At 61.6% G+C, this 20,303-nt stretch overlaps 1 protein-coding gene across 12 annotated transcripts in view; it reads right to left on the bottom strand.

The window, feature by feature from the left end:
* ADARB1 (adenosine deaminase RNA specific B1) overlaps positions 1–20,303 on the bottom strand; it is a 108,979-nt gene that overhangs the window by 60,712 nt on the left and 27,964 nt on the right. For 3 of the 12 annotated variants that reach the window (XM_047798091.1, XM_047798113.1, XM_047798114.1), the window contains exons 1-2: positions 4,645–4,724; positions 3,313–3,449 (exon numbers count right to left, since the gene is read on the bottom strand). The exons of 3 other annotated variants lie outside the window; for them this stretch is intronic. The gene's annotated coding sequence lies outside the window, so the exon portion shown is untranslated. 6 more of the 12 variants (XM_047798098.1, XM_047798096.1, XM_047798100.1 and 3 more) reach the window with 4 other exon arrangements.

Genomic DNA, 20,303 nt, shown 5'->3' with positions numbered 1-20,303 from the left:
AAGTTTTACTCAGCTTGGTTTTCAATTTTTTTGGGGAGAAACAACCCGAAACCACCGTCTCCCCGTGGTTCCATGTCTACCCTTTGCCACCACGGCCAGCAGGTGGCGGGAGTGCGGGGAGAAGCGGGCGAGGGCCCCTCCCGGGTCCCCTCGGTGGCGCCACCCCTCAGAGGGAGAGCCACCCACCCCCACCCCCGCCCTGCGGGGCCCTCGCGGCCGACACCGCCCGTGACACAGCTGCTCTCCGCCCTCACCGGCCTGGCAGCTGCCTCCTCCAGTCCCGCCCTCGTCTCCAGGCCTTGGCCCCCACCTGCAAACAGGCACTCGGTGAGCATTTGACGCACAAATGAAGGAGCAGGTCCAGGATGCCACACGCATCTTTCTGGAGTCGCAGCAGGTTCTGAGAGGTGGAGTTCCTGGGGTCCCGAGCTCTGCGCCCCCCACTCCCGCCCCACTGCGGCCACAGTCACTCCGGGCACCGGCGCCACGCCGCCCTCCTGGAACCGGCGGCTCTGCAGCCACTGAGGACGTTTCCCGCTGACTGAGCCCAGGCCGAGGCCCCGGGGCCGAGGAGGACTGTGGGCCCCAGGCTGGGAAGGGGGGGTGTCCGTACCAACTAGGAGGCTCTGAGCCCCACGCCAGGGTCCCTAGCCGCCACCCAGCACGGGCACAGAGGAGGCCGGAGCTGGCCGGTGGCCCGGGGTGGGCACCCCAGAGGCACCCCCCACCCCAGCGCCCTGGCTGGGGTGGGGACACGAGACAGCCTGTGCCCTTGTGCCCGGGGGGGGGGGGGCAGCTGCTGCCGACCTGAGACTGGCACAAGGACGCCTTCCCAGCGGTGACGCCGCCAGAAGCCCACCGGGAATCCCTCATTTCTGTCACTGACCTTTAGGGACGGCGCCTGTGCTCCACAGGAGACAGTAGCCTGCGAATCACATCCAAGGGGAAAATGTCTAGTTTTGGCCCCAACAGGCCAGGATTCAGCCCTGCACATGGGTCTTGGTGCCCTTGCGCCCGCCGGGCCCCACCCAATGCCACCGGCCCCTCCCGGGCCTTCAGGACACCCAGCCAGGCTGGCCACATGCAGACGTGGTCTGGCCATCCCAGGGCCGGGGCACCGTGTGGGACAAACAGGACTGTCCCAGGAACAAAGAGCTGTCCTGCCTGAGGAGCTAAGGCAGGTGACGGAGAGGCTCACGGAGACCCCCGCCCAGACCCCCTCGCCCCATCGCGATCACAACTCGGCAGGCCAGCCGTGCAGAAGCGGAACCAGAACCACCGCATGAAGGTGGCAGGGCCTGGGTCCTACCCTCTCAGAACGAGCCCAGGAGCTGAGCACAGGCGGCTCAGGTCTACACCCGAGGCGCCACACCAACTCCGCAGCCCAGGTCTGTGTGTATGGGCAGATTTATGCCACTGCTTTTGTTACATCTGGATGTGGCAGTAATTCTCCAAAGTGGTGTCTTCCGCGACGCCACCCGGAAGCAAAAGAGGAGCTGACAGATACTGTCGCAAGAGGGACCTTCGGGTGTGGCGGCCGCAAGAGGGGCGGGCGGGTGGCGGCGGCGGGGCAGCCCGGGTCTGGCCGGGCCCCTCGGAGCGGGCGCCGCAGAGTAAGGGCCTCGGGCCCAGAGCGCGCCCCCGGCCCAGCGCGCTGGCCTGCGAGGCGGAGCAGGCGGCAGGGCCAGCTCTTGAAGGGGCGGGAGCGGCGGGGCGGCCGCTGGGCCTGAAGCGCCCAAGGCCGGCTCCCCCAGCGCCGCGGGCGCCAGCGGGGGCTTTTCCAGCGTCCGCTGCCTTTGTGTTTCTTTTTCAAACGGCTCTGGGGAAAGAAGACGACTAAGACTTCAGATCATGTTGCCACAAGTTGGACACGAAGGTTCCCCTCCGCAGCCCCGCCTGCGAGCCCGGGTCCGGGCAGGGCAACCGACGGGCGGAAGGCGGAGAACGCCCAGCCCTCCGTCCTGCCTCAGAGCCCGCCTTGGGCGCTGGGTCTTTTTCCCGTGTCTTCGAGGACAGTTGACTCGTGCAAAGGACCAAGTGTGAGTGCACGCTCACACACACAGAGACACCTGCTAGTCACATCCACAGCATGACTCGCCCGGCGTGTGCTTCTGAAAGGCACCCACGGTCAGACGGCCAAGGGCGCACCTTGCGCGCAGAGACCTCGAAAACGGGTCTCCCGCGCTGGATTCTCGCCGTCTCTCAATGACTCTGGTGACAGCAATGGGTTTAAGATCACGTCTGGAGCTGAGCCATGGCTGAAAAGAAAACTCCACCCATAATGCTGCACCAGATATTCTAGCTCGACAAAAGGGCATTCAGCAATTTCGTTCTATGCGATTGGACACTTATAAAGATCAGATTATTAGAAGTATCTTATCAGGATTTCAGGCTTTTGATCCTCATACCTGGTTTGAGAATCCAAAGATTTCTTTTATTTCGGTTCTAATCGCCCCTGGATTCAGACGGTTTCTTTTTTGTGCAGTCTGCAGAATCGGACGGACCCACAGAAAGCAAACGAACACTCAGCAATCCAAACTTACGATGACTATTCTTATGCACCAACTAAATAAAAGGGGGGGGAGAGGCTGGAGACCAGCGGCCAGCTGAGCCCTGCAGAAGGCAGACTCGGCGTATTGTGCAAAAACACGACAGCCACGGACCGCTCACGCGGGCAAAGCCGGAGAAGCACTTCTGCTGACCCGGGTTCCAGAGCGCGGCCTCTCCGGCTACGACGAGACGAGGAATTTCCAGGACGGCTTCGCTGCGCTGCCGGCAGCTGCGCTGGGTCCTCGGTGTGCACCGGCGACTCTGCTGCCAGCAGGGTCCTTTCATCTCCCAAGGAGGCAACTGTGAGACCACCTGTGCCTGCTTCTGCCCACCCACCTAAACACGTCATCCTCTGGAATCAAAGTCGCGGGAGCCTTTGTTCTGCGGACCAGAGGGCCTCCTGGCCCCCCACTTTTAACGGCCAAAGAGTCTTGTGTGTTCTGCCACACGCACTGTTCCTCTTTCCGAAGCGCCCGCTGCCCTGCCGCGTAGGACACAGCATCCCACGTGGCGCCTGGCACGCACACAGCCCTCAGCAAGGACCGCGCTGGCCGCTGGGGGGCCGCCAAGCACCGGCCAGAGGTGTGAGGCCTGCAGGGGCTCTGAGAGCTGGGGACACGGACAGGTCACCTCTGCTGGAAGCCACCCAGTAGCATGCGTTTTAAAAGGCAAGCCCAGAGCCTTAACCGATCCATCGATATCAAGCAGGGGCATTTTCTACTCCTCACCCGTCAGCAGAGGGGAAGAGGTTTTCGCTCTCACCTTGAACCGTGGTTAGTCTCTGCGTTGGCTCTGACCCTTCCGGGTGGGTGGGACTGAGACGAGGTCAGCACTGCTGGTCAGCAGTCAGCAGCTTCGCTCAGCCACCTCCCAGCTCTCTGTGCCCACCTGAGAGGCTCCTGGAACAGAACGATTCCAATGCTTCATGTTAGTTTCACCAGCAGCAAAGCCTTTTCACCGTCTCGGAAGTCAACTCTGAAAGCAAGTATCCCGAATTCAAAGTCCTCTCCCAAACATGCTTCCATGCCCTTCACCGCATCTGGTGATTCTTAAGGTGGATGCGCGGTAGAATCTACCAGAGCACACACGGAGCTCTACCGCCGGCCCTGCTCATCCACCTGCTGGCGCAGAGAAGCCCGACCCACGTGCGAAGGAACGAGCCTGGGGCAAAGGCCCGTGTGGACCCATCCTCCCAGAAATGAGCCGCCACGCGCGCAGGCCTGTGGAGCAGCGGCCCGGCCTCTCCCCACGTCCCCTCCCTCAACCAGCAGGAGTTCAACACGCTGACACGCATCAAACCCAAATGCAGGCTGTTAAGACTTTCCTTTTAAAAGACAAACCGAGGTCCAAGCAGCGCCACAGGCGGGCTTCTCCAGCACGGAGCCAGGGGGGAGCCAGGGGACCAGGGAGGTGGAGGCTGGAGGCAGATCTGGGTCTGAGTGCTGAGCGGCCGAGCCGCGTAGACCCCCAGCCCCCAGGAGCCTCCTGCTGCGCTCTCAGCCTTGACCTCAGTCTCGACGTGCACGGATACACCAGGAACACGTGTCAGCAGGTATGTGAGGACAGGCCACCTCTGGGTCCTCATGTCCTGCACCAGTGTCACCAGATCTGATGGGCGCCCAGTGTGAAGCCCCCCAGCCCGGGGTTCCGGGTCACATGGCTGGCCCGTCCGGCAGAGAGGCTTCCGGCTGAGCACCTAGAACTGCACACGGCATCTCCCACCCCTCAGCACCAACGGCCCCTCCACGCACCCCCTTAGTACCTCCGCCTGTCACCAACCCAGCGCCACAGCCCCTTCCCTTGGCGGGTGGCCGTGGGTCACTGCAGCCGGGACGTGGCCCCCTGCACCCCGAGGAGGGAGAGGAAGGACCGTGTGTGAACTGCAAAAGGCTGAAAAGCCGCCCAGAAGCTTTACCGACTGAGAGTCCACGGGCTGAACAGAGAAAGGAAGCGCCGCAGGGAGGCCTGCACCGGGACCGCCAGCCTGCGCCACGCCTGCTGGGGACGCGCCCAGGACGGGCTGCCGGCGGGGACACAGCTTTGTAAACTGAGAAGCTGAAACTTAAGGTACTGGCACGGGGTGCCCCCACTTACCAGGGGAAGTGTGGGGCCGGCAAGAGGGGCTTCAGGACTGGGCCCTGGACGGCCGCCCCAGTGCTGAGGGCGACGCAGCCTCTGCAGGTCCTGGAACAATAAGGCCACAAGTGAGGGCCCCTAGGCGCCCTGCAAGGGCTCGTGGGGGTGACAGGTGCAGGGTACCTCCATGAAAGTTTTTGTAAATTAGGTAAAACGAGCAAATTCCGAGAAAAATACAACTTGCCAAAGCTGACTCCATAAGAAATTTAAAAATCTGACTAAACTACAAACAGAAAGGTGTAGAATCAGAAAGAGAACTCGTGCAAAGCACATACGAAGCCCAGACGGCGTCTCCAGGGAGTTCTTCCACAAAACACATCTGTGACGCACGTGAGCAGGAAGAAAAACTCCCGTGTAAAACCTTCAACAGCGTGTCAACCAGCGATCCAGCCACCCTTTTAAGGGCTTCTGCAGCATTAGAAGCAAATTGAATTTGCGCTGAGAACAAGGAAACGATTTCACGCATGAGAGTCACTGAAGCGACGCGCCACATTAACGAACCCGGAGGGGCCTCCGAGAGGCTGCGACTCCGTTTACATGAAGCTCGAGCCCCAGCAAAACGGAGCTGGGTTCTCAGGGGTGCACGCTTCCCTGGGAAAGGCACCAGTGGCCAGGGTGGGCTCACCCGAAACCCCAGACCGCGGCCGCGCCCTCGGCGAGGGAGGGGCGCCAGGGAGACGCCGGCGCCACGTCTGCTTTCACCGGGGAGGGTCGCGCGGGGGTCCCCACACCTGCTCTCCACAGACGCGCCCCTGTCACGGCCAGGAGCCCCACCGCCCGTGACAAGCCCCAGAAGCGAAGGAAACGCAGACAGAACGCCTTCCGCGTGGCCGGGGTCCAGAGACGCACGGTCACCACGGGCCACGTGCTCGGCCGAGGCCCGGAGACACCGGCTCTTCCAGAGCCGAGGCAGGCGAGCAGGCGAGCGCGCTCCCGAGGGACGCGGACCGGGCAGCGCCTCCCCGTCCTGAGCTTGGCCCCGCCCCCCGGCGACCGCCCAGGACAGCGAGTGGGGCACCGAGAGGAGGGCCGCGGGCGCCCAAGGCACCGGGCCGGGCCGGCCGGAGGGGGCGAGGAGGGCCGCAGAGCCGGGAGGAAGGGCTGCGTCTCCGGGCCCCGCTGCCCGCCCCATGGGCGATGGCCGAGGCTGAGCGGCCAGGGGGACGGGTAGGGGACAGAGGGGTGGCAGGTGGAAACGCCAGAGGCACCTCAGACGCGCGGCGGACCCTTCCCAGCACACGCGGGGTCTGGACACGGCACTCAGAACAGCCGTTTTTAAAAAAGACGACTCTGTTGTCTGCTTTAAACCCTCCCCTTACTTTTGACGGGAGCGGGTGAACGGGAACGGAAATGCTTTTATGACCTTAAGGAAATGCTGACTCCTTCAAACTCCCAACAAGCGGATGCTTCACGGGAACTTCAAAACAATCCACTCAGTACGTGGGTGACGTGTCCCTACCTGCACGTACGGTGTTTTATAATCATTTCCAGAGAAACCCAATGTGTCGCCACTAGGAATGAGCCCGGCAGCCTCGGGGAAGAACGGAGGGGTGGGGGTGGATGGAGACGCGGAGAAAGAGGCCGAGAGACAGAGACAGATGGAGAAAGAGAGACGGAGAGACACAGAGAGACAGAGACAGATGGAGACAGCGACACAGAGACAGAGACAGATGGAGAAAGAGAGAGGAAGAGACAGAGGGACATGGGGGGGGCAGAGAAAGATGGAGAGGGAGGGAGAGACATGAGGGGGAGAGAGAGAGATGGGGCGGGGGACAGAGCAAGCGAGCAGGGCGCTGTCACCGCCAGCGCAGCACCGGGGAGCATGGCACTGCTTCCCCACTCGGGCCAGCAGGACGCTGACGCGAATGACAGCAGCACCCATGTGGCCTGGCCCACAAAAGGGGCGCCTCGGTCCCGGGCAGAGGGGACGCGGCAGGGGGAGGGCCGGGCGCTCGGTTCCTGCTCCCTTTGGCCAGAAGGGCCCACAGAGCAGAAAGGCCGGCAGCGGGCAGAAGGGCGCCTTTGCCAAGGGGCGCACCAAGGTGTGCGGGCCCCGAGGGAGGCTGATGGGTGCGGTGGGCCCAGAGCCCGCAGGCGGTGAGGCCCCCCCACCCCCCAGTGCCCACAGCAGCCCCAGGACCCGCACCGCAGAGGAGGCTCTGCCCCCGCCCCGCCCCCCTGCAAAGTCTCTCCACCGACCGAAATGCACGAGCCACGGTGAAAGGAAGTTAAACAGCGCAAAGCAAACCCCAGCGGCTCTCTGTCGCTGGGAGGGTGAGGCCCTGAGCCCTGCGGGCACAGAGTAGGGGGAGGCGCAGACACGCAGCCCTGGGCCGGCCTGAGAGGGACAATACACTCAAGGGTCTAAAAATACCACGAACGGGTCCCTCCCCGAGGACGTGGGTCCTGGGCAACCGGCCATCGGGCTCTGCCGTCACCTCCCGCGTGACACGAGCCCGTGACGCTCACCAACTACCGCCATCAGAGTCGCGTCAAACTAACAGGTTTTCAGAAGCTCGTGATAAAAACCCAAACAACTGTGACCTCTGTCTTCCTTAGGCAATGCTATAGTTTTAAAATTATTCAGGAAGGTTGCGTACGAAATCCTGAAAATTAATATATTACATTATGCATTGCAAGGAGATGAGCTGTCTAGATAGGAAAAACCTTTAATCATTTTTGATAGAAATTTCCCAAATCTGTCTCCTTGCTCTCTTACATAAGATGCACTAAGTCTAAGCCTTTCCCCAGAAAAGCCCTTTGTTCCCCAGCGAAGAAAGGGGACAGGTCCCTAGAAGGAAGGTAAGGCCAGCTCAGCGAGGGGGCACCAGCCCCCACCCCCAGGTGAGTAACCGGAAGCGCCGACAGTAAACTCAGAGCCGCCGAGAAGGAGCCTGAGACCCCCGGGCCGGAGAGGGACCGCGGTGGGGAGAAAGCGCTGCCAGAGGAGCCGCGTCCGCAGCGAGAAGACCGGGGACGCCGTGGACACCACCTCAGGCCGCCGGCCCCCAGCGCCCTCGCCAGGCCCATCCTGGCACAAGGAGGGTGACCTCGGAGCAGGACAGGGAACAGGCGGCGTTGGCGGCCCCGGACCGTGCGGCGGGTCCTCATCTCACAGACGGGCCGGAGGAGGAAAGCCCGGAAGGCCTGCTCTCCTCCGGCGGCCGCTGCGACCCTGGCCGGGAGCCCGTCGAGGGCAGGCCGGGGTCAACACCAGTGGCCGACTTCTCCCACGAGCACAGACGGACAACCGCACCCAACATGAGCAAATCCACAGGCAGGCGCGGGTGAAAGCCGGCACATCACCGCCAGGCTCCACGCGTACATGCCGAGAAGGCCCCGCTGGCGGAACTTGGAAAACAATCAAAGTGCCAGACCCACGGCAAGGCCTCCACCCAAGAGTGCCCTCCGCTCCGCCAGGCTCCCCAGCAGCAGAGGGCAGTTTCCCCGCCGCGCCGCCTGCTGCTGTGACGAACCTGCCCTCCCCCAGCCGCGCTCTCCCTGGGGAAGGGACGGAAAACCGAGGCAGGGAAGAAGTAAAGCCGCTGAGAGATGAAACACACGCATCATGAAAATAAAGGCCAGGCGCATAAATAAATGAAATAAAATACAGGCCAAGTCCCCCACGTCCTTCCCTTGGGAGGGGGCAGGCGCCCAGGCTCAGAGACCCCAGTGTGGCTGTGGGCAAGTGACACAGGAGGGGACCCCCAGGCCTGCAACCTCTGGAACAAAGCCTGAAAAGCAATCAGGAGGCTGGTGGCGGGTTCCGTGGCCCAGGCGGAGCTCCGCGCTGCAGACCTGCGTGGCCTGCCTGCTCGCCCGGCGGCCTGGCCTGCTGGGAACCGTGGTCCTGTCCTCACAACACGGCTCGCGCTGCTTTCCCTACGTTAATGTCTCTGGAAGACCATATAGAAAGCATGGAGAGCCTGGTGCCAGATGAGAACCAGAGCACACGTGCTTTAAACCCTGTCAATATAAATCTAAAAATATAACCCATAAAAGCCCAGGGCTGGAGAGGCCCCGCCACCAGCTCCCACGTGACCTCGGGGAGCCGGGGAAGGAGGCGGCAGGCGAGGGGCCTAGCGCGAGGTCCCTGCCCGCCTCGGGGTTGGGGGGACAGAGGGCAGTGGCTCCAACCTCCGTCACAGGGACACACTTTCTCCCACGCAGTGGGGACACTTCATGCGTGGCGAGCCGTTCGCTGAGAGGACCCGTCCTGCGCCAGGACTCATGATGTACCGGCAGGGGCAGGACAGAGGGACAAGCGGGCTCCTTGGGAGCGTCACGAGTTACGTGAAGCCCGAGCTTTTAAAAGCACTTTCTACTGTGAAAGGAAAGGACAAAACGTACCCGTCCGCTGAGAGGAGGCACCAGAGGCTGCAGAGCGACGCGGCTTAGCCGTCGGCACAGAGGGTGCTCCGCCAGGAAGCCGCGCACAGGACAGAGTCCCACGTGCAGAGAGGCCCCGTGCGGGACAGGAGGCCCCACGGCACAGAGGTCAGGGCTGACAAGCAGTGATGAGCTGCCCCTCCCCCGGTTTCCTGTGTGTACCCCTGCCACACACACACACACACACACACACACACACACACACGCCCAACACGCCCAACACGCCAGCCGAGAGTGCGCTGCGACAGCAAACACAGCATCCGCCCTCAGCCGAGAGGACGTCCCAGGGCGCGACCGGAGCGCTTAGCAGCCCCCCAGACACAGAAGAGGGTGCAGGGGACCCGTGCTGGAGAGGCCGCGGCTCCTGATGGCAGAGGAGACACCCGGGAAGCAGGCGCTGTCCAGCATCCGCCAGGCGTCTCCACCACGTGCTAGGATCCGTGAGAGCGCAAACCACCTCTCAGGAGCCGCTGCTCCTCCTGTTCCGGTGAGCTGGGAGGCCCACAGGGGACACTGCCCACCACCTCTGTCTCGGGAGGAGACAAACTCCATCCCTGGGAAAGAAGACCGGAAGCGAAGAGACAACGTGTCACCCACAGCTGCTGACAGACGACGGGTGAACGCGCCTCCTTCTGCCTGGTTCTTCGTCTCTGCCACGCACTCAGCCCACAGGAGTGTACTTTGTAGAACAAGATACAAAGTCTCACTTAAAAGAAACTCAAAAATGCAAGAAGTGTTTCTCAAGGACAGCAGGTGAGACAAAGGGCGGACGTGGTGCCCCCGCGGCCCCGTGAAACACAGGCGGCCTGCCCGCTCCCGCGCTGGGCCAGGCCGATCCCCAGGCCCACCGATCGTGTTTACAAGACAGCACTGGCTCAGAGGAGCAGCTGTTCCTGCACTGAACCCGAGGGGTTTCATCCTGGGGCACCTTGGCCCGTGTCCCCGGAAGCCCTTACACCCCCAGCATCCGGCCTCGGGCAAAAACACCGCCCCCCACCCCCGCATGAAGAGGTGACCAAGGACAGACCCCTCACTTAACGCACCTCTCTCTCCAGCCTTTGCCTCGCCGAAAACAAGGCAATGGCATCCCTTAAGGGCTGAGCCCACGGCCCTGGCACGTGGGGTGGCAGACGCCCACCCTGGATTTCGGGGGAGGCGCTAACCCGGGGCGAGGCCACTGCTCACGGGCTCAGCACACGACCCCGGTGAGCTGGGAGGCCCACAGGGAACACTGCCCACCACCTCTGTCTCGGGAGGAGACAGCAGAGGGCAGGCCCCCTGCCCCGCCCCCGGGCCCGGAGCCACGCCCGCGCCTCCCCCGCGGGGCCGGACAACGGCGACGGCGGGGATCACGGCTGACCTGACACAGACGCAGAGGCCACCTGCGCCCGTCTCGTGCCTCCTGGACGTCTGGTGCGGGCACGCAGCTGCGATTCCGCGTCGTCGCAGGCGGACGGCAGAGCGACGGGGTCCCATCTCCTCCCGTCCTCTCCCCGAGAGGTCATCACAGAAAACCGAGGACGGCTCCCCGCGCCGCGAGGAGCTGCTTGCTGATGCTTCTCCGTGTGACCCTGCGTGTGGGTTAATCCCCTGCCCCTGTGGGGACCAGAGCTTGTCAACCCTTCAACCTACACGGGAGTCCCGCGAGGTCGCAAACCCAGGGATCCAGGAGAAGCGGGACAGTGTTGAGGTCAAAGGGGCAGTGCCCTCCTAAGGATGGGCAAAGGCGGGCGCACGTGGGAACCCAGGGAGGGCACCGCCACTGTGCAGCCATCAACGTGACAACAAACCCCAACGGGCAGAGGACTGGGGTGGGCCCCGCCCCCGGCACCTGCCCACCGAGGAGAACGCCCGAACACGTACGTCGGCCCTGCCAGGACGAAGAAGCAGAACTCGGTTCGAAATGCTGTCACCAGGCGGCTGGTGACTTTACTCCTCCCCGCCCCCCAGGGCTGGACAAACGACTTGGGAGCTGGGAGAGGCAGCCCCCAAGAACCCCCCTGTGTCGCCGCTGCTGCTCTGCATAAAAGCTCGCCCTGGCCCCGCAGGCCAGGCCTCTGTGCAGAACAGAAACAGCCTGACCGCACACTTGGGAACGGAGCAGAGTGGGGAGCTGGCTGCTGGGGTCGCGCTCCCCACCCTGGAGGAGACGCGGGTCAGCAGCAGCGCCACCTCGGGGGCTGCGATCGATACTCCAGGCGAAGAATCAGGCAGGGCCCCCGGCACCACGCAGGCCCTGGGATGCTGGATGCTGGCTGCGGGCTGCGAGGAGGACACGGGGAGGCCAGCGGCCGCCCTGCTTCAAACCCAGGCACGCTCTTAACTACAGAAATTAAGCGATGCTGGAAGTCTCTGCCTGACTCAGAACGATCCCACGTGAGAACATTTCGCTCGGGGCCCACCTCCTCCGTGCACACCCCCAGCGCTCAGAGGCCCCTCTGCCCCTCGCTGAGCCCCTGTGACCAAGATGGGCACGGTGCTGAGACGCGTCCCGGGCCCTCTGTGGTCTCATGGAAAGGACGTCCCGTGGACGCAGCAGGGCAGGCAGTGGCGCCGTGTCCTGCACCTGATCTGCCTCACACCTCCTGCTGCCGGGCGCTGTCGGTGTTTGCTCTGGGCCCGTCTCAATGGCTGTAGCCCCTTAAGCGCAGGAGCCAAGACAGCCTCTGAGCCCCCAGGCCCAGGCCACGGCCCGAGAGCGCGGGCTCGGTGCCTTTGCTCCACCAAGGGCATGCGCAGGACGCGCCTCCACCCGGTCTTCGTGAAAAGCAACGAGGCCCGAGTTGCCACTGTGGCTCAGCCGTAATGAACCCAACTAGGATCCATGAGGATGCAGGCTCGTTGTCTGGCCTCACTCAGCGGGTTAAGGATCCAGGGTTGCCGTGAGCTGGGGTGTAGGTCATAGACGCGGCTCGGATCCTGCGTTGCTGTGGTGTAGGACGGCAGCAACAGCTCGCATTCAACTCCAAACCTGGGAACTTCCATGTGCCGGGGGTGCGGCCCTAAAAAGACAAAAAAAATAATAATAAACAAATAAATAAAATAAAAAGGAAACCGTGTCCCATCACTGGTTTTCCTCAAGTCACAAAAGTTACTTCTGGTGCTTTAACAGGTGCTTCCAGGTATTTTTAGCTCAATGCTCGTCTTCGACGTGCGTACGACCAGTCACACCAGAGACGCACAAAGTAAACACTGACCGAGACGTCCAACTGGAAATCTCCCAAAACCTACAAAGCGGCCAACACTAAACCGACGCCTGCACGTTTCACTGGAGGGCTCCCGGGCCGGGACTGCGCTGATGGTCAGGGGCCATCGAGACAGTGGCCGAGGCCACGGAGCCCTCGACCCTCAGAAGCAGGGCCCCCGGCTGCCCCGCACGGGCCGTGCTGCAGAGCGCATGTCGTGGGACCAGCAGCTGAGGAGGGGGAGCTTGAGGTGCACCGCCTTTCCAAAGTAGAGTCGAGGACGAGGTGAATAATCAACACTTTAGAAAAGACTTTTTTTTTTTTTTTGGTCTTTTTGCCATTTTGGGGGCCACTCCCGCAGCACATGGAGGTTCCCAGGCTAGGGGTCAAGTCGGAGCTGTAGCCACCAGCCTACACCAGAGCCACAGCAGCGCGGGATCCAAGCCGCGTCTGCAACCTACCCCACAGCTCACAGCAACGCCGGATCCTTAACCCACTGAGCGAGGCCAGGGATCGAACCTGCAACCTCATGGTTCCTCGTCGGCCTTGTTAACCACTGAGCCATGATGGGAACTCCTAGAAAAGACTTTTAAACGGTGTGATTGCCTTTTACTCCGCGAAGGGCCCTCAGGAAGCAAGGCGAGTAGATTTCCTCCCTGCACGGGTGAAGAGGTGACGCAGTCCTAACGTCGTGCCTCCAGGCCCAGGAACCTCCTCACGGCCCAGGGGGCATGTCCAGCTGTGACGCAGGGGACACTGTGGGCCCGGACAGCACAGTTCGTTCTCCACCCTCCTGGTGACCCGGCCTTTGGGGTCTAACCCTGGGACCATGCCCCACCTGCCCAGGACACCCGGCTCCCCGCCGCCTCCCGGGGTCACCACCACGGCCCTTTGGCTCTCAGGGGTCCCTGTTCAGCAGCAGCCGCATGGTCACCTCCCCAACACAGGCCCCCGTCCCCCACTGGAGGGGAGAGGGGCTGCGGCGGCTCAGCTGCAAGGTCACGGGGCGACCCTCGCCCCTTCATTCCGCCCGGGCGCTGGCTCTCACCGCACAGCCCTGCACGGGCTGAGAAAGGCGTCCCAGCCTTGCCCGCAGCCCAGATCCCAGGCCCCAGGTCCCAGGAATGGGGTGCAGGCAGGGGGTGCCGCCCAAAGCCTCACGTGGCTCAGAGGACCCGCCTCACGGACAGGAGAACGAGAAGGTATTCACGCCGCTTCTGAAACTAAATAAAACAGGCAGCTCCTGAGACGGACACTCAGAGTCGTGACCCGGTTTCTACAACTCACACGGGAAAAGGTGGGTTTTGTTTTCTAAAGGAAAGAAGAGGGTTTGCCACCCGCGGTCTGGAGCACTGTCCCCACGGCCCATCGTCCTGGCACATGCCAAAGAGCAAGCGCAACCCCCCACGAAGGAGCGCTGCAGCCCACGCCAGAGAACCACCGCCCCCACCCCCGTTACAAGGGCAAAGACCCCAGCGACGGGAACGCCCAGCCACCGAGCCGGGGGCGTGTGGGGACAGCGGGGTGGGCTGGGCCGCGGGGCAGCACGTTCACAGCAGCCGAAACACGCACACCCGGGGCCTCCGTCAAAAACGCCGTCGAGCAGCCCCAGCAGTCTGGCTCACGGTTGCCCCAAATGCCTCGCTATCCATCGTGGGCGGAATGATGGCCGAACAGAGCAACAAACACGCTCCAGCGCCCAGACCGCTGCACAGACGCCCTGCTCAACCGGCGGAAGAGACACGCGGCGCCCGGACGCGCCTGCGGCAAACGCGCGCGCGAGCCGGCCCAGAGCCCGGGCTGTCGGGCCGGAGCTGGGCCCTCTGCAGGCTCCCCTCAGGCAGCTGCTCCCCAGCCCCGGGCAGGCGCACAGGGTCTCGGCCGGAGGACGTGCCCGGAAGTCCCTGTGGGATATAACTCACTCAGCTGCCCGTCCCTGTTCTGTGCCTTTCCTGGGTGCAGTGCTTCCCAGCGACGGCCAAACACGCATCGTTGCAAAAGTCCCTGCCAACGGGCGCGAAGAGGAAGAGCACAGAGGCCCCTGAGAAGACTGGAGCAGCCTCGTCTCAGAAGGTGGGAGCTGCGAGAACAGCAGGGCAGAGAGAACAGTGGGAGCAGCGGGAGCAGCGGGAGCAGCGGGGGCAGCAGGGCAGGAGGAGCAGCGGGAGCAGCCGGGGCAGCAGGGGTGGTGGGGGCAGTGGGGGCAGCGGGGGCAGCATGGCAGGAGGAGCAGCGGGAGCAGCTGGGGCAGCCGGGGCAGCAGGGGTGGTGGGGGCAGCGGGGGCAGTGGGGACAGCAGGGCAGGAGGAGCAGCGGGAGCAGCCGGGGCAGCAGGGATGGCGGGAGCTGCAGGGCAGTGGTGCCCTCACCAGGGCCTGGCGCTGCTTCCAGAAGAACCAAGTGGAAAGAAGTGGGGCTTTTGCTTTTACAAAGCGGGACAGGACTTTCTGTTTTTGTAACACTTTCCATGAGATTTAATGTGTTGACTTATTACCTTCTTAAAATAATGGCCAAAAATTCATTACCTATTCAAAATAAAATGAATCCTGATGACGACTGTAAGCGGGCAAATCGAAGGTGTGGTAAATGCTAACAACTCCTGGGCTACGGGGACTTCCAGAGGCAGGGAGAAGGGCCGCAACACATCGGGTCACCCCCGACTGCCAGAGGCGAGGAGCTCAACCTCTTAGGAATTAAAATGGATTCCTCTCAATGACAAGTATTTAACTCAATTCCTGGAGAAAAGACAAAAACCAAAGAGTGGGAGTTTCCTGGTGGCTCACGGGGTTAAGGACCTGGTGTTGCAACTGCTGGAGCTCTGGTTATAGCTGTGGTATGGGTTCAATGTCTGGCCCAGGAACTTCCACATGCCGTGGGTGAGGCTAAATTTTTTTTTTTTAATTAGAAAAACCAAACCGTAAGCGAATTCCCAGAGCTCTGCCTCACCTGGCTCTTTGACAAAAGGGTCCTCACCTGCAGCCACCGGGTCCCTCTGTCCTGAACACCCGCCGGACTGTCAGGAAAACCATGACTTGGACAGATACACACTGTTCCCCAAGTGACTGGAAAGGAAACTAGTAATTAGTTCATAGAACAGATTAACATGGTAAGGTTTGTTTCACAAACGGAAAACAAACGTCTGCCCTGAGGCAGACCCGCCACTTCCAGAGGACGGAAGAGAATTAGGCAGAGGAAAAAAAAAGAATCTCACATTTTCTTCTCAAAATCTGGAAGCAAAAAGGCCAAGTAAAAATAAATACAAAGCGAACCGACTAATCGGAGCTCTCTTCTCCCTGTACGAGCTAAGAGAGCAGAAAGCTAAAGTTAGAAACGAAAGAGGTCTGAGCTTTTTGGAGAAAAGGGCTGAGGATATAAATACACACTCTCGTCTGCCTCCTGGCTGAGTCGTGACGGGGGAGGTGCCCGGCTCAGCGACCCTCAGACCCAGGGCAGCGGTAACGAGACCCCTCGCAGGAGGCTGGGAAGCACACGGACAGACGGCTCCACCGAGCCTGAGCTGCTGTCGGATCGCAAAGGAAATCTCAGGAGTAAATAAGCTATTTCTGCTGAAAACCAGCCTGAGTTGGCTTTTCTATACTGCAGCCAAAAGCACACAAAGAGGGACAGCAAAGCCCTGAACAGCAAACCTGGAAACAAGCGATGCTGCCAGGTGAAAATACGGTGGCCACCCAGTCACCGCTCTAGCAGAAGGCCCTGTCCAGCGAGGCCAGGGGCCGGGGGGCGGGGAAGGAGCCCACGGTGCTGGGAAAACAGCTCACTGCCGCCCTCGCAGGCAAGCACGCGCAGGCGTGGCCATGCGGAAGAGGGACACAGACACGCACGCACACGCCGGCGTGGCCCTCAGACAAGGGACACGTGTATACACACACACATGCAGGGGGGCATGGCCCTGCAGACCCGTGACACAGACGTGTGCACACATGCACACGTGGGCATGGCCCTGCAGACGAGTGACGCGCGCGCACTCCGGAGCCCAGGCGCTGGAGCTGGAGCGTGCCCCTGGCAGCACAGCTGCGTCCCCGCCTCAGTCCCCTTGCCCGGGAACAAGGGCAGAATGTCAGCATCACACACACACCCGGCAGCCACGCAGACGCAGACCAGGTCACAGGCGTGAAGCACACTCGTGGGCACCAACGCCGCCTGTGTGCGTGACAGCACGCACATGCCCCATGAAGACGCCAGCCCAGTCAACAAGCTCACCTCTGAGTGTGCGATCACTTTTCCTCTTCTCACCCCTAGTGTCTGAATTTTCTGCAACGAAGCACACGACTCTCACGAGAGAAAAAGCTCTGAGCGAGGCCTCCCACGTGGGGCAGGCGGCCGCTCGGGAGCCTGGGCCCCAGGCCCGGCACCACCAGCTGCCTGCTGGCCCCATGCTCTCCTGACTCAGCCACCCTCCGAGGCCAGGACGGCTGGCACTCAACTTTTATTTCTACTCAGTTTCGACGTAAATAGCCCCTTGCAGCTGGGGCCGCTGCGGTACGTGTTACTTTAGTTCTTAAAGCCACTCGGGGAGGCAGTCCTGGTGTCGGCAGAGGGAGCCCCAGGAGCAGCCCCCGTGCAGGGCCACCGGAACATCTCTCTCCCACCTCCAGAAGGTCCCCAAATTACAGATGCCTCAGGGCCTTGCACACCGAGCAGGAAGACGGCAGTGATGGGAGCTCACCACTCCTGATCTCAGGCTGCGCGGGCCAGGCCTCCGCAGCGAGAGAGGGGAGAGGAGGGGCCCGGGGCTTGCGGCCAGGCCCCGCATCCGTCCAAACCAGCAGCTTTTCTCCTGTAAAGGCCTCCCCAGGCTGGGCCGTGGCCCGCAGAGGAGGAGCCGAGCGTGCAGGGTCCTCCGTGGGAGAAGGGCACTGACCTTCAGCCGCTGTCCGAGGGGCCAGGCCCTGTCACTCTCTGCCGCCCGCTGCTCAGACCTGCGTGGGGCAGGCCTGGACCCCAGGGAGAAGCCCGCCCCCGAGCCCACGGGCAGGCTGGGCCAGGCCCCTGTCGCTGCACGGAGCGAGGGTGGCCCAGGCCCGCCCCCCTGCCCGCTGGGCACAGGAGGCCAGGAGGCAGCACGGACGTGCCTTCTGGTGCTCGGACCCTGCAAGGCTGGCTTCTCTGCGTGAAGAGGCGGTGCGCCCGGGTCCACGCATGGATCACGAAATCAGCTTTTAAATCCAAATGATTCGGCCTCTGACAGAACCCCAGGAGCAGGAAAGGAGCCTCTGTCTGCAGAGGGTGTGTGGTGTGCGAGGGCGGCTGGGGGCAGGATGGAAGGTTCCAGCATAGCCGCCCCGGCCGAGGTTCCGACCTGCAGGCAGGCCTGTCTCCTCCTGCTCGCGCCTCTCCCGCTCTGCCCCACTTCCTCAGTCCAAGTTCGTGAGACAGACGCCGGCCGAGCGAGGCAACACGCCAGCACTGACCCCCAGACGGCCTGGGGCCAGGGCCACGTGGCTGGCACGTCGGAGCCCCGCCCTCCTCCCGAACCAGGCTTCCATCCCAGACACCTGCCACCGAACGGGCCGACATCGCGGAAAAGGGCACCGGAGCAGAAGGTCCTCAGTGGCAGGGCCGGGGGCGGCGAGGGGGAGGAACGGCAGAGGCCCAGTGGCTTGGGCACGCCGGGCCCCACGGGCCCCCCGACTCAGGCCGGTGCCCACGAAGGAAGCATCTCGGGGCAGGGCCGGTGCTTTCTTCACAAGGCCCACTTCAGAGGCAACGCGGGCAGGCCGAGGGCAGATAGCGGCCGAGCTGGAGAGGCCGGTGCCCACCACAGTTGCCGCCCACCAGCATGTCCCAGAGAGGCCCCCCTCCTCGGGGAAGCAAAGGCCAGGCGTGTGCGTGTGTGTGTGTGTGTGTCTTGCCCATTCATGCCTTTTGCCTATTTGCCTACAGGATTTCGGTGTTTTTCTCCCCACAATTTTTAAACATTTATGATACACTGTGTGGCTTTTTCTCACAACTGATCTTTTTGTCATCTGACCTTGCCCGAAGTGTTCTGTTTGGGTTTGGTCCGGAAGGAGTTTTCGGGGGTGCCCTGTTTTAACATAATCGGAGTTGCCATCTTTTCTTTTGTCAACCTTGAATTCTGAGTTCTGCTTTTGCATGTGTGTCTTTTTAGGGGTCGAATCGGAGCTGCAGCTGCCGGCCTGCCCCACAGCCCCGGCACCGCGGGATCTAAGCTGCATCTGCGACTTACACCTCAGCTTGTGGCAACGCCAGGTCCTTAAGCACTGAGCAAGGCCAGGGATCGAACCTGCATCCTCGTGGATGCGGGTTGGGTTCCTAACCTGCGGAGCCATGAGAGAGCCCCGCGCTCTGCCTTTCGAAGCCTCTCCAGGCGTGTGGTCACACGGTGTGTACACCCAACACACGGTCTCACGTCTGCTCTCGGGTCCGTGCAGTGCTTTCTCGTGTGGTGGTCTGCGCACAGATCTCATGCTATCTCTGACAAAGTGATGTCCCATTGTGCCCAAATCACTTACTAAAAAGTCCCCCTGAGACCTAATCAAACTTAAAAGTTTCTGCACAGCAAAGGAAACCCTCAACAAAACAAAAAGACAGCCCACAGAATGGGAGAAAACCTTTGCAAGTGAATCAACTGACAAGGAGGGATTAATCTCCAACATTTATAACCACCTTCGGCAGCTCCATACCAAAAAAACAAACAACCCCATCAGAAAATGGGCAGAAGATCTAAACAGACAGTTCTCCAAAGAGGACATACGGGTGGCCAAAAAACACATGAGAAGATGTTCACCATCACCCGTTATCAGAGAGATGCACATCAAAACCACGATGAGGTCCCACCTTGCACCAGCCAGAACGGCCATCATCCACAAGTCTACAAACAGTAAGTGCTGGAGAGGGTGTGGAGAAAAAGGAGCCCCGTTACACTGTTGGTGGGATTGTCAATTGGTGCAACCACTGTGGAAAGCAGTATGGAGATGCCTCAGAAAACAAAATAGAACTGCCATTGGATCCAGCAACCCCACTCCTGGGCATCTGCCCAGAGAAAACCACGACTCGCAAACACACATGTGCTCCAGTGTTTGCTGCAGCACTATTTACAACAGCCGAGACATGGAAACAACCTAAATGTCCATCGACAGAGGAGTGGATCCAGAAGAGGTGGTCCATAGACACAAGGGAATATTCCTCAGTCATTAAAAGGAATGAAATACCGGCATTTGCAGCAACATGGATGGACCTAGAAACCATCATGCGAAGTGAAGTCAGCCAGACAATGAGACACCAACATCCAATGCTTTCACTGACATGTGGAATCTGAAGAAAGGACAGACGGAACGTCTTTGCAGAACAGATGCTGACTCACAGGCATTGAAAAACTTCTGGTCTCCGGAGGAGACAGGTGGGGGGTGGGGGATGCGCTGGGCTGTGGGATGGGAATCCTGTGAAATCAGACTGCGATGATCATTATACAGCTACAGAGGTGAGAAATTCATTTGAGGAATAAAAAAAAAAAACAAGTCCCCCTGACCGAGCACTGTGCGGGCCCCCCGATGGCGCTGGGCTCCCTCCGGAGCCCCCCGGCGCTGCGGGTCTGCGTTGGTCCCGCGTCATCACCCGCAGCCCCTCACCCGGAGGGGCTCTCCAGGAAGGGCGGCCGTCCGCTCGGGCCCTCTCTCTTCCGAGCTTCCAGGTACTCGGGCTGCTGCTTCTTCGGTGACTTTTAGAACCAACAGGTCCAGCCCGAGGGGAAAAGTGTACGCTTCCTGGAGTCCCATGACCTTTGTACGTTTCCTGCCAGAACCGCCGTCTCAGCGGCGCTGCAGCATCCAGACCAAGGATCATGATCCCCAAGCCCCCCTGCCTCAGGCCTTCCAGGCGCTCTTCCCTTTCTCGAGAGCGTCTGCAATTTTCCTCGCTCAGGTCTTGAGACGTTCTTACTGCAGCTCCCCTGAGCACGTCATCTGTGCGTCGCTGCTGTGGGGCTCGGCCCCGGCATCTGCTCCCTGGCGGACGGTGTGTGCACGCGAGCCACTCCTCGCGTCTGCCTGTCACCGCCCTGTG

Source organism: Phacochoerus africanus, chromosome 1 (assembly GCF_016906955.1).
Source record: "Phacochoerus africanus isolate WHEZ1 chromosome 1, ROS_Pafr_v1, whole genome shotgun sequence".
In the NCBI taxonomy this organism is placed as follows: domain Eukaryota; kingdom Metazoa; phylum Chordata; class Mammalia; order Artiodactyla; family Suidae; genus Phacochoerus; species Phacochoerus africanus.
The sequence above is the reverse complement of the archived record's forward strand: the minus strand, read 5'-3'. Positions and strand labels throughout refer to the sequence as shown.